Below are 14,759 nucleotides of genomic sequence, written 5' to 3' on the forward strand. Positions count from 1 at the left end.
ACACACACACACACACACACACACACACACACACACACACACACACACATTTAACTTATATATATTCTATCCCTACCGCTCCCCACGTCCACCAGATTGCAAGTTCCAGGTGGGCAGGGATTTCTGTGTCCTTCGATGTATCTAACCATCTAACACTCATATTCTCAGTGCCAGGAACTCAATAAATACTCACTGAATGATTGAACACTGCATCTACGGATGGATGAGTGCCTTTATCTATCCACTTATTTATTAATTTTACTCTGCTTTTTGGCATATGTTTTTCCTCAGGACCTAGTTATGCAGCCAAGAAGACAGAGGCAGTCTTCCTGCACTCAGAATTGCTACCCACCCATTTCCAGCTCCCGGCATCATCCAAGCAACCTCACGATTCCATACACCCTAACCCATGATCCTCTAGACATTTCTCAAAACTCTTCAATCCTGGGGTACACCACAAGTGAAATCTGTAGTACATCAAAACTGATGAAAATGAATGAACTCTCATGTATGATAGAGATAAAGTTCTTTTATAGCAAGGTTTTGAAGTTAGATAGCAACTAATTATGAGATCCCATCAAACTTCTTAAAATAATATATATCTGGATATATGTATGAAGGAAAAATAGCTTTTCTACCAAATGTTAAACATTTCTTTTTTGGTGAAAAATCAGTACGCTAGATCTTTTGTTTGATTAAAGCAAAAAGCATATACAGAAGGTGACAAATCTAGTATGTTAAAACTTATAATAATATTTGTTTAAAGGCTGGAACCAGAGACTTTCTGATGGGTATGGGCAGGTTGTGTCTTTCAAACAGAATTAGTTTTCAAAATTCCTGTGATGTTAGTAGAAATTGCTCACTACTTTGCTCTTCAAATGGCATGCTTGGTTCTTGAGAAAGATTTTTGAAAGCCTTTATTTGATTCTTGACAGCTGTGCATTTTTCTAGGCTGCCAGACGAGACTCAATCTTGTCTAAATGTAAATACCTGGTTACTTGAGTCTCTGTCATGGAGGGCAGTTTATTCTTTTTGCAGGAAGCCTTGATTTTCAAGGAGGAAGTGACCAAGGGCCTTCATTAGCAGGCAGGCTTCAAACTGTTTCCAGGCTCTTTGTTTACTTCTGTAGAGCAGACTTTATTTTCATGCCCAATAAGTTTGACAGAGCAGTAAAATCAGTCCGGTTAAATGGGTCAGCAATGCAGGTGGGGAGCCCAATCTGGTCTTGCAAAGTACAAAAGTGCTGCTCCCACGAATACGGATACCGGCAGAGCTCAAGCTTCCCGTTTTCCTTGGGCAGTTAGGATCACAGAGTGCACATTTTGGGCTGTGGGGAGAGGCGGGTTTAGAAAGAGGATCAGCGTTGACTTCATCTTATAGAATCTTAACAGCTTAGATGAGGGAAACTGAGAAATGCCTCTAATAAAGTACACATGTCACATGCATACTCATAAGGCCATTAAGTGCTTGTGGGTTTTTTTTTGGGGGGGGTTGGAGGGTTGTGAAATTGCACAATTTATGCTGTCATTTTTGCAGCACTTCCAGTGAAATATCTAGGTGTTTCTTCTAATATCTCCACTGCAACTTCCAAATCATAGTCTTCTTGTGTTAGTTGAAAGCATTAAACCAGAAATTACCATAATAGTGCTATTTACCCCTCATTTATGGAGCCACTAGCATTATTTTTCCACTAACTTTACAGAATGCGTTTCAACCAGCAGTACTTCTGGTCTGGTTGATGAAACTCGATTGTACTTTAAAAATACAGTTGGGCATTGTATCAGAAGACTAAACCAGCATGCTTGTCATTTCACAAAAGGGACTTCCAGAGGTTGCAGTCCCTGTAATCAGAGAGTATTTCATTTGGTGTTTGAGGCTGTGGACTAATGCCTTATTTCGCAGCTAATCATCTCCATGTGCTTACGTAGCTGGACCAGTGTTTGAATGAAGACTGCGCATTTTAACAGCACTGCAAACTAGATGTAAGAAATTATATTTCACCTTATGTCAAAACAGACCTGAAAGCAGGGGATGGGTATGATATAAACACTCAAAGAGTTCCTTAGCCTGAACCAAAAGGTTGAAAGAATAAAGTGGTGTGTGTGTGTATGGATGTGTGTGATAACCCTGAGGTTGTTAGAGCAGTTTTACTTTATTGATGTTTTTTTCTAAGCCACAGCACTTAGAGACTCTGAACTCACAAGCAGCCTTGATTATGGTGTTTGTGACACTGCCACAGGGTCTTTGCATTATTTATCTCAGTCTGCTTTACCCATCCAGCTTCCTGGGAATATTTTCAGATGGAATCACTAATTAGCACATATGTGGGAACTTCTCAAATCAGTTGGGTCCCCTCCTCATTACTTTTTAATTTTTCTCTATTTGCCTAACGTATGTCAAAGATAAAATTTTAAATGATGGGTTAAGGGCATTTTCAGACTGAAATGCCCGTGTTCTATGGGAAACAGATTAGTCAAGCAAGGGACCTTTATATGACCAGAAAGAAAGCCATTCAAATGTATACTAATAGAGAATGAAGTTGGTTTGGCCCAGACGGTGTTCTATGGATTATTTTATTAGTTAATCACCAGGAGAGCTTTTTAGAATTGCCTCACAAATATTTCAACAATGCTGTAAACTGTGCTTTATTTCTCAGTTCACATCCTGACTTTGCTAGACCATACTACAGCCTCCTTCCACCTTCCTATGCTTTAAATTCTATACCTATTGGGCATGATATTTTCCTTATTAAACCATAGTCCACATATTTAAGAATATGGTCTGAATTTTTGTTTCAAATTTTAAAACACTAAAAATAATGTGCAAATAAGGTTTCTGAATCTTTGCATCTCCTTTCCTAGGTTTTCTCTAATCATTCTATGTCAAAAATGAAGTTTTTTGCCATGTCATATAGCAATAAGTGATAGGAAATGTGAATTCTTAGGCAATGGCATTTTTAAGATGACAGAAAAATCTGGATTCAGTCAGAAGAAAAGATACTTTTACTGGGGAGAAAACCCACAGGGATACTTAAAAATGCATGATCAAAATGAAACAGATCTCTTAACCAAAATATTCAGACTTGGCAAACAATGTTGAATTAGATAGGATGTGATTTTCCAAGTAATATAGGCCTACCAAATATGTATTTTGTAAGTAGAGCAATAGAATGTGTGTGTGTGTGTGTGTGTGTGTGTGTGTGTATGTGTAAGAATCACTGGAGTGTTGTTTCTAAGGGATTTGCTACACAGTTTTTTTATTACAGTTGTGTATATATGCTGGAGAACTCAGTGTAAAAATGTGTGGAAAGCTAAATACGTATGGAAAACCATCAGGGTATTCTCTGTGGAATTGTGAAAACAAATAAGGTCTGTTAGATGGTTGAGTTTCACATTAGGTATAAAGTATATAGTTATCTGGTCAAGTAGCCAAGTTATAATTGTCATCTAGAAGATCTAATACATGATACTGATTGAAGAGTTTTTTTTTAACTTAGTCTCAATAGCTTCTTTTTGCATATATTTTTAGTGTCTTACTTACAACCTAGTTTTTAAAGCATGGTATGGAATAGAGGCTTAAGATTTACTTATCCATTGTCGTTTTAAAGCGGTGGCTGTATATTTAGGAAAGGGAAGGTGTTTGGACTCACCTTATTTGCCAGGTTCAATTCTTTGACAATGGCTGCCAGCGGACTTAGTAGAAAAGTGTGTTGGGATCTAGGAGTAACATCTGCTGTTGTTACAGTAAAAAGTTTAGTGGCATTAACAATATAAATGTCAGTCATTTTCCACCTCTTGTCTAAAAATTTACACTCAATTATGAGATATTGCTATTTTCACAGCTGAGTTACAGATGAAAAGACTATATAGCATTTGTTCCAAATTTAATTCAATTCAAGATGCTCTAAATCTGTGCTGTCCAATATGGTAGCCATCAGCTAAATGTGGGTATTGAGCACTTCAAATATGTGGCTTGTCCAAATTAAGGTGTGCTGTAACTATAAAAATGCATATAGAATTTCAAAGACTTAGTAAGAAAACAAGAATATAAATATCTTGTTAATATTTTTTATATTGTTACATTTTAAATGGTAAGATTTTGGATATATTAAGTTAAATAAAGTATATCATTAAAATTACTTTTACCTATCTAATTTTGCTTTTTTCCAGTGTGGCTACTAGAAAGCTTAAAATTACATAAGTGACTCACATTTCTGGCTCACAGCGTATTTCTATTGGATCGTGCTGCTCTAAATTAACATCTTCTCTTCTTTCATTAGTTCTAATGTTTAAATATTGTAAACTTTAAAGACATATTGTGGTTTCTTTTCTACAAATCTGTGAAAAGGAATTGTTAATTCTTTTTCTCCCAAAATAATCTAATTTTCCAGGCAGCTTTACGCCTCTAAGCTCTTACTGTGGCTCTCCCTGTTCTGTCTGGGATGCCACCATACCCTGAAGGGCTCAGACATATGGTGAACTCTACTAACTTATTTTACAAGAGTTCTCTCAAGTATCAGTATGGTGTAAGGCCTAAAACTAAGGCCCAATATTAGGTGCTGCCTTGATATCTGGTGAGGTTAAGACGGTCTCAAATAACCTAATCTTGAAGTCTCCTTCCCACTCTGCTCCTACAAATAAGGGCCTGTAGCCAAAAAGTCTCCTTATCAAAGAGATCAAGTGAAGGTCCTGCTTATCTTTAAGGACTGGGATTTAATTATCGCCCAGCCCCAGTATTATTCAAATAACTCAGTCACCTCTTGCTATGGGAGTTTGGGAGGTAACTTACCCCTTCGTACTACAAAGCTTCTCATAGTTCCTGGTTGTTCACTTTGTTCCAGAGTGCAAGCTTTATGTGACCCTGCATGGCATGTGATGTCCTCCTCCCAGGCTGCAGGTATATGTGACTAATAAGCTGGCGTCAAGCTTACCTGTCCAGTGTTGGGCGCTGTGCATTCAGCTGTCCTCCTGAGCTTGAGCAGAATCTCTCCCTCACCAAAGGGTGAATGGGAGATAATTAAAATAATTACCTTTACTCCCTTCTCTTCCTCCTCTCTTTTTCCTTCCTTCCTTCCCTCCCTCCCTCCCTCCCCCCCCTCCCTTCCTTCCTTCCTTCCTTCCTCTCTTTCTTTCCGTGGAGTCTCACTCTCTTACACAGGCTGGAATGCAGTGGCATGATCTCGGCACACTGCAACCTCCACCCCCCAGGGTTCAAGCGATTCTCCTGCCTTAGCCTCCTGTGTAGCTGGGATTACAGGTGCCTGCCACTGGGCCAGCCTAATTTTTTTGTGTGTTTTTAGTAGAGACAGGGTTTCAACATCTTGCCCAGGCTGGTCTTGAACTTCTGACCTCGTGATCAACCTGCCTCAGCCTCCCAAAGTGCTGGGATTACAGGTGTGAGCCACTGCACCCGGCACTTTGCCCCACTTTCAAGGTAGTAGTGGCCATTGTGACACTCCCTATATACTGTATCTCCTTCTATCTTAGTAACCAGACCACACAATTATAGTAATTTGCATATGCATCTATGCTTGTCTCTTAGAAACTGAAAGCTGCTTGAAGGTAGCAACAGTTTCTCATGTGTTTTTATATTTCTGGGTCTGAGAACAGTGTCTGGTACACTGTAGGTACTGAGTAAATGTTCATGAATGAATTTGAAACACAGAACTCTCCCCTGGCAAGGTTTAAGTTCAAAATAGTCTCCTTCACTGATGTGTATAGCCTCTGGCCCCAAGGACCTTCAGAGTTTGGAAGTCAGAATTTACAGTTTATATTTCTCAGCTTTAGATTATTTCTCAGTCTGCAGATTGTCCTCTATTTAGAATTAAATTAACTTAAAAAGAAAGTGCAGGTATACCTTGTTTAAAAATCTATTGTTTGCTTGATGATTTAATTTCCAGCCCAGATATGATTTGGCTTCCCTGGTGGATGGTGTCTGCTTTCTATTTGCTGGGAGTTGTTCACAAGGTCTGAGGATGAGGCAGGAGGCCGCCAGCCGGACAACAGCAAGCCTTGGAAAAGCCAGGCCTGTGAATACTTGTTAACTTCAGAGTCACAGCACTTGCCTTTCCACCTGCCGCATTCACTCCACTTCAAGAAGGAAGGTGTGCTTTCTGCTCTGCAAAGCGTCTTGCATTATTTTTTAAACATTTTGCTTTTGGTACATACCCAAGCTCCGCACATTTTTTTCCCCTTAATTTTTAAACCCACGTATACTTCAAGGGAAATTGAATCCATATGTTTCTGATTCATTTACACACAACTCATCAAAATGTTGTTTTAAAAGAGCTAAACTCAAATCCCATGGGGGCTGAGTGGGTTTCAGACTTGGCTGAAGCCTCTCCCTTCTCTGATCATGGCTAGTTATGGGCAAACCAGCCAGAGTGAAACAGAAACCCTCACACCTCCCAGAATTTGAATTGAATAGCACCTTTCTTTGAGGTCTAGCTATAGAGAACCTAGTGACTTCTTACCTTGCAGTCAGCCTTCATCTGCACAGCTGCCATAGCCTGTGCTTGTCTTAGTCCAGACTGCCTAGAGAAACCCAATGGAAAAAGGAGCTCTTTACATTGGTCTAGCCAAACAGGAATGACCAGAAATCTAGGGAAACTATTTGTGCATGCTATTCTGCCTGATGGTGGACTCATAAAATCATGGCTCTGGCAGGCACCCTGCAAAAATCATGTTCTTACCTTTAGTCAGGCCTCAGAAAATTCCTCAGCAAACAGTAAAGCTATCCTAATTACTACCACAAGTAATGCTATATAGCAAAGGCCATTTCTTATTTCCTTTCAGGTAATTCTGACCAAAGCTCAACAATTTGCAATGCCAGTAACTTTCTCAAATTATATATATATATATATATATATATATATATATATATGGTTTGTATTCTTGCCCACAACTAAATTCTTGAGGTTCCACTAGCTCTTGGATAATGATCTGTGAAATTGACCCATTATGCTGTTGGTTTCTGATAACCATTGAAACTAGTGCAGAGACTGGCAGGACAATCTGGGGTTAAGAACTGTTCCCTTTTTCCTAAGTAGATCAGGTAGCTTAGTTGGAATGGGTAAAAAAACCATGAGTGTCTAGAGATTTCCACCATGAAAATGTCCAAGGCAATTGTAAGCATAAATAACAGCATTTTGGGTTCTATTCTTCCACTGCTAATACAGAAAACAGGAATACCAGATGTTTCACAAACCATTGAAAGGTTAGCTAGTCGACTGTGATGCATGAAGGTGAGCCAGAATCCCTATTCCAAGAAGGTTCAGGACCTTGAAAGCAATACATTTGCTGGCTGTCAGAGGGGCCCCCATGCACAGCAGTCTCTGACTGACACCCTACAAGAATGGGTGAACTTTCCAATAGACTTTTTGATTAATGCCAATTAATGTAAGTGCTCTGAAATGGTGGGGTCTCATTAGTATCAAGAAGTTCTGTTAGCTGGCACCAACATGGCATCAGGCATTCAGCTAAATTTCTGCTTTCCCCAGGGGCAACCAGCCCTGCTCAGTTTGCCTGGGGGCTTTTGACTCTACAATCTCTTCCAACATTAAACAAGTGTACCCCGGTGAGTTCACAAACCCTGACAGATGTTTCTTTACAAAAACACATCCCTTGAAAACCTTAAATGTATGATGTTCTACCTCTCTCTTTCTCTCAACTTTCTCCACATTGCTTCCTCATTTTACTAAAATACATACTAAATACTCTGTTGAGCTTGGCCCCTCAGATAACATTGTATGGATATATTTAAGGTTTTAAAAATTGGTTTATTATTTTTCTTTCATTTATTCTGGGTTAGAACTGTTTAGTGGCCATGAAATATTCCTCTGGGCAATTCTTCTGTGGTATCAACTTATGATCTAAATTTATTATGAGGGCTTGGTAGGTGTAGCTAAAAATAAAGGTACAGTGTGATGTATCACAAGGGCACACTTTGTATAGGCTCTAGAAGGCAGCTTATAAAATCAGCTGAATCACTTATCAACTGTATTGGAAATGAGCACATTTGTTTCTAAGTATTCCGAGTCTGGATAAAGCGAATTATCTTCATAACCTCCTACTGTAATCAGATAGGCCATGGGATTTGTGTCCCAACCTTTGGAAGAGTACTAATAATACAAATATTAGCAGCTAATACCTGTGATACCCTGATATGTGTTCAGCCCTACACTTGGCACACTATGTACATTACCTTTTTAAACAGAGACAACGAGGTGAGGTGGGCATTACCACATCTGTTACACAGATGAGGACACAGGCTCATAGTAGTTGGGTCATCTGTCCAAGAAGCAGGGCTAGTAAATGGAACAACAGATATTTGGACCTAAGCTTTTCTGATTCCAAAGCCAGGTGCTATGGTGTGGATGATTATCCCCACCAAATCTCATATTGAAGTGTGATTTGCAATGTTGGTGGTGGGGTCTGGTGGAAGGCGATTGGATCATGGGGGCAGATCCCTCATGAATGACTTAGCGCCATCTCCTTGGTGATGAGTGAGTTCCCACTGTCAGTTCACAGGGAATCTGGTTGTTTGAAAGGGTGGGGCACCTTGCCCACTCTCTCTTGCCCCTGTTCTCACCATATGACATGCTGGCTCCCAGTCACCTTTTACCATAATTGAAAGCTTCCTGAGGCCACACCAGAAGCAGATGCTGACACTGTGCTTCTCATACAGCCTGCAGAACAGTGATCCAGAAACTTTATTTCTTGATAAACTACCCTGTCTCAGGTTTTTCTTTATAGTGACACAAAAATGGGCTAACACACCAGGGAAATTAAAAAAGAAAATGAAATGTAATAAAATAAAATTAGTCTCAGAAACATTAAGCAGTGCTGAGAATTCTCTTCCTATACCTCAATATTTGAAAACATACTATAAGAAAAAAGGGGCCGGGCACAGTGGCTCACAGTTGTAATCGCAGCACTTTGGGAGGCTGAGGCAGGTAGATCACCTGAGGTCAGGAGTTCAAGACCAGCCTGGCCAACATGGTGAAAACCCATCTCTACTAAAAATACAAAAATTAGCCTGGTGGGGTGATGGGCACTTGTAATCCCAGTTACACGGGAGGCTGAGGCAGGAGAATTGCTTGAACTCAGGTTGCAATGAGCTGAGATTGTGCCATTGTACTCCAACCTGGGTGACAAGAGCGAGACTGCATTTCAAAAAAAAAAAAAAGAAAAAGGACTTCTGCAAAAGTTAGATATTCTGCTTTTTAGGTGAGTACCATGAGGTGAATAATTTAGTTGAAAAAGCACCTCTTCTGTGACACCCTCCCTGATCACTAGGCAGAGTACCCTCTCTCTCCTCTATATTCTCGTATTTCTTTCAACAGTTCCCTTTATGTGGATTTTTTTTTCTGAGTCTTTTTTCCCTTCTAGACTCTATTACCCTCCAGAGAAGAGTTGGTGTCTTGTGGTATTCCCAGTGCCCTGTATAGTGCTTGACATGAAACAGATAGCTTCCAGAAGTGTCGGTGAATGGGGACATTGAAAGAGCTGATCAGCCTTCTATGATGTATGAAGGCAGTGGGAAAGAAGAAGAGGACAGTGTCCAGAGGTCTTTGGGGCTTGAGAGCTGATTAGACTAGGGGCTTTCATGAGATGGGGGACCAGTGAAGGACATTTATGGGTAGTTTGACATCACCGTTTTCCATTTTGAAAAGTCATTTTGTAAGTAAAGCAGAGGATGGGGCTGTGAAAGTGAGGAATATAGAAAAATAAAATGTGTTCACAATATCTGGTTCATGAATCAAGCTGGTTCTGATAACCACAATGTAGCTTCTTGTAAATTCACTGTGCTGGTGATACCAGGAGCCCTGTGAAGACATGGTTTGCTCCCAACCCAGTCATGCAGATAAACCTTACCAGGTAGCAAAGACACATTGAGGTTCGAGGACACACAAAGCCTTCTAGGTCCAGAAGTGCACTGCTGTCCAAACACAAGCCCGCAACAGCAGCTCCTCTCGAATCCCTGATACAGGGGACACTGCCATGGGAGAAAGTGCTCTGCAGGTGGACGGCTGCCCTCCAGGCTCACACTGCTTGGTGCCACCCTCACAACTGACCACTTGAGTCCCAGTGCAACTCCTCTGACCTACCCCAAGACATTCAGAGAATACATGGCAAAGCTTTTAGGCTTTCTTTTGCTGTGGCGTCTAGAGGCTCTTTTTTTTTTTTAATGCTGCTGAGTGCAGGATTTAGGGTACTGGTGCTGGAGTCAGGCTCTCTGGGTTGGCATCTTGACGTTTGTACTGGGCAGCTGAAGATTTTGGGCGAGTTAAAAAGTCTGAGCCTTCATTGTCTCATCTTATAAAATCTCCACACTGCGTTGCTTTGAACATTAAATGACCAAGTACAGGTAAAGTGTCTAGAACGGTGCCAGGCACATAGTAAATGCTCAAGGAACAATAACTTATTTTATTTTCATCATTTGTGAGTTCCTCCTGTTTGGAGGAAGGAGAAATGTAAGTGGTTTTAATTCATATAGCTAGGGGATTCCTTCTGCAGAAATTATAGTACCCTGGCTTGGTTAGGGTTGGGACCAGCTATAAGATGAGCCATAGAATTTGAAATACTTTCCAGCAGCTGACCTAGAAGAATAAGTCCAAGATGTCTTCCACAAGTGATGCTCTGTGAGGGCCTCAGGGAATCCCTGTGTGATCAAGCAGATTTTTACCATGGAAGCCACCCACCTATAGGTACTGATGGTCCTGCTGCTCGAAGTGAGGCTTAGGACCTGGCCACACATAGGAAGATGTTTGTTGAACCTTTTGCCCCCCTACAAGTAGGCCAGGTAGAGGTTCTGGGGTGATTAGGACATGTTCTTTTTCATACTTATACCAGCAAAGGTGACATGCTGCCAGGTGGGATATTTGCACCTCTATTGTATCAACCACTTCTTCCTGGTGTCCTAGCACTATGGGCAAGGAGTCTGTGATTTACGCTTTCAAAATTTATGATAAAATGTAAATAACAAATGCTCACCATCTTCACCATTTTAAAGTGTACAATTCAGTGCCATTACAGACATCCGTGACTGCGCAACCATCACCACCATCTAGTTCTAGGATTTTTTAATCACACCCAAAGTGCTGCTCAAATTTGCAGCTTCCAGATAAAACTTCAGGAGAGTGTCACCCTCAGCTGCCATGCCCCATTTCCCCTTTCCCTCACCCCCTGGCAACCACAAATCTGCTTTCTGTCTCTAAGGCTTCGCCTAATTGGAGTGGTTCATATAAAATGGAATCATAAAACGTGGCCTTTTGTGCCTGTCATCTTTTACATGCTATAATATTTTCTTGTTTTTTGTCTTGGATAGGCATGATAGCATAATATTTTCAAGACTTAGATAATTTTTAGCCTGTACCTGTACTTCTTCCCTTTTTATGGCTGAATACAATTATATTTTATGGATGGACCACATTTTGCTTATCCATTCATCACAACTGTGTTTGTGGGAAATTGGTCAACCTTCCTCCTTAGTCGAAACTAGCCCATGATTGGCAAGTGAGCCTGAGGTTGTCAGACCTTTCAATTTTTTAAGATTCACCAGAAATCCACATACTATGAGATATTTTCTATTTTTAAAATCTTTTTCACAATTTTAAATTTTTAGAAAAAACACAATGTGGGCCATCTTCTCTGTGCCAAAGGAAACATGTCTTTAGGTGAGGTCTAGCTCATGGGTCCCCAGTTAGCAGTTCTGGTTTATCTTCCATTATAAACAGCCTCTCTTGGTGATATGTTCAGTGCTATTTGTCTTTACTATATTATTAGACAGACATTTTCCAGCATCTTCCTATGTAGATGGTTCAGTACATTACTTTGTATTATAAATTAGGTGTGATTTTTGCAGAGAAAGTTCTAGCTAACCTTTGAGCTATGTAGATGATTAGGAAAATAATCAATCCTTATTAAGAACTTATTGATTTAGACAAAACAGATCAAAACCTTGCTATGCCATGGTTTGTTGGAAATGAGTGCTGTTGGCTGGTCCCAGCGCAGTCTTTTGGTACAATCCAATTGACACCCCTCTACTTTCAGAGCACAGTACATGACACAGGCGGACAAGCAAACATAATTAAACACTGGCCCAGATAGGGTTTTCCTTAATTAGTTGTGAGTTTCTATAATGAAAATACCTGGAGATTTATCTGACTTCAAAGTCCCATTAAAGCTGTGCTGCTTTTGTTGCTTTGAAAATTTGGGAGTTTAGGACTCCTCGCCTCATGCTTCTTAATGATGATAATTATATGATATACTTAAAAGTGCTTTTGATCTTGGCCTCTCAAAGCACTCAAGTGAGGCATCAATTCCCCCAACCCCACTCTGAGGCAGGCCTTCCTTGTTTATGGGCAATGTGTGCTGACATGTGTGTCGCAGCCATTGCCGCTTCTGAGAGTATCTGCCAACAGCACCAGTGAAAACGCACAGTTACGCAGCTCAACTCTCCAGCCTTCATATTAATTTGTGGAAATAATTGTAACACCTCACACTTATGTGGTATTTTACATGGCCCTTTATCTCCTTTAAACAATAACAAAAATTTATAGAAGAACCAAGTAACACAGCACCCACTGTTCCTATAGAAGTAAGTAATAGAACCTCTCTTAATTTTTCTTTTCCTTTTTCTAACAGTTTCTCAAGGCAGCTCGCCAATCAGGTGACAGGTGAGTGGAGTAAATCTTTCAGGCTGCAAGGAGCAATTCCCTGCCTTTCCTGCAGTGCCCAACCATGTTAATGAAACAATTCAGAATACAGTGAATTTCTTTATGCATCTGTAACTGATTTTGCTGACTTCTTCCCTTGCTGGAATGTTAGCTTCTATGGTTTCTTCATCCCTGGGGCAGGCTACAAACAGGCATTTATATCTATTAAGGAAAAATGGGTTAAAAGTTATATGATTAAAGCTTGGTTCTGACACAGTCTTTTCCAAGGAAATAAACTCTCTAGTGGACAGGCTGAGGTTGAGTGAGGTAATCTTCTAACTGCTACTTGGATTTATAGAATACATCTTTACCTAAAATGATTCAACAAGTCACAGGTATGAGCAGACGGTCCATGGGTCTAATTTGGGGAGGCCTCTCAAGATCTACAGAAAAGAGAACTTGATAGAACAAAATCTGCAGAGCAAGCTTTTTAAAAAAATTTTTAATTTATTTTTTATTTCACAAGAAGATCTCAGAGTGCCATGCTATCCTTCTAGTGCCATCTCTGAAGTAAAGGGACCAGGGATATACTGATATCAGGGATAAGTGTTATGAACACATGTAACTATAAACTTCTAGTACATTTGAAGAGATTGATAGAAATAAATCATACTAATTTTACAGATCCAGATCCATGTAGAAGCAACAGAATCAGTTAAAGAAACTTATGAGCAAAGTAAATAAAATGCAACGATCTGCTAAAATTAGACTAGCAACAACAATGGAATTGTTGTAATTATCTGATGCCTGTCTAAAGTGTACTTTTTTAAATCTCAAAGACTCTAATGTGCTAGTTTTCTATGGCCAGGGTTTCAGAAAGTTGAGAAAAGAGAGTAACAGCAAATATTTACTATATTCTTTTACTATGTGCCATAATTGTTCGGTACTTTAGATGCAATCTTCACTTCAGCCTTACGATGTAGGTGTTGTTTCTCTAGTTTAGAGGTGCAGAAACTGAGATTCAGAAAGGCTAACTATCTTGCTAGAGGACAATGTTAATTTAAAAAAATAAAACAGGATTATTACTCAGAGGTGTCTAAAGCCAAAGCTTACGTTTTTATCTGGCAGATTATTCTGCCAGGAGGATGCAGTTTTAACTGGAGGACAGGGACCTGGAACCAATAATGGTAGCACGAGCAAAATCCATCTCATATATTGTTCCTATGGAAAGTTAAACACACACATACTCGTACACACACACACACACACACACACACACACACACACACACACACACAGAGGGGTGGGGGGCAGGGGCTGTACCATCTTTGTAAAGTGGGTGTTAAATAAGTACTCAAAACATAGCTAATAACTCTTTTCTTTAAAAAAGAAAATCGGGCCAGGCGCGGTGGCTCAAGCCTGTAATCCCGGCACTTTGGGAGGCCGAGGCGGGTGGATCACGAGGTCAAGAGATCGAGACCATCCTGGTCAACACGGTGAAACCCCGTCTCTACTAAAAATACAAAAAATTAGCTGGGCATGGTGGTGCGTGCCTGTAATCCCAGCTACTCAGGAGGCTGAGGCAGGAGAATTGCCTGAACCTCAGGAGGTGGAGGTTGCAGTGAGCCGAGATCGCGCCATTGCACTCCAGCCTGGGTAACAAGAGGGAAACTCCATCCCCCTCCGCCAAAAAAAAAAAAAGAAAAGAAAATCCCTGCATTAGAAAAGATTATTCAAAATTTGAAAATGAGGCAAATACAAGTCCTTGCAGTGTCATACTGGGGCATTGTTTAACAGGCCCTCCTAGGAATTCAATCTTTGCTTTACTTTCTATTTACTACTGGTGAAGACCAATACTCTATACATTAAGCTATAGACTCTCTTTCAGGGGAGATGTATAGGATTCTGTCCCAGAGAAGATAAACCCGAAGGTTATAATTTTATTATCTTAAAGGACATTGGCCAGGTTTGTCTTTCACTCAGCAAATGTATTTCAACATGCCTTTCCTGAGTTACTTCATAGATTTCTGGTCCTTAAATTTGCCTTTGAACCAGCTTTAGCACTTTGCTGGATTCCTCATTAATGAGTTCTATGAATTTT

The 14,759-nt window shown here is 40.2% G+C and overlaps 1 long non-coding RNA gene across 1 annotated transcript in view; it reads left to right on the plus strand.

Annotated features, from left to right (window-relative positions):
• LOC116530864 overlaps nucleotides 1-12,707 on the plus strand; it is a 51,278-nt gene extending 38,571 nt beyond the window's left edge. Inside the window, exon 3 of the long non-coding RNA XR_004260162.1 lies at nucleotides 12,648-12,707. This is a non-coding gene — a long non-coding RNA (uncharacterized LOC116530864). The remainder of the gene's footprint in view (nucleotides 1-12,647) is intronic.
• Nucleotides 12,708-14,759: the final 2,052 nt, after the last annotated feature.

Source organism: Sapajus apella, unplaced genomic scaffold (genome assembly GCF_009761245.1).
Source record: "Sapajus apella isolate SASKATOON/1434 unplaced genomic scaffold, GSC_monkey_1.0 scaffold3, whole genome shotgun sequence".
Lineage (NCBI taxonomy): Eukaryota > Metazoa > Chordata > Mammalia > Primates > Cebidae > Sapajus > Sapajus apella.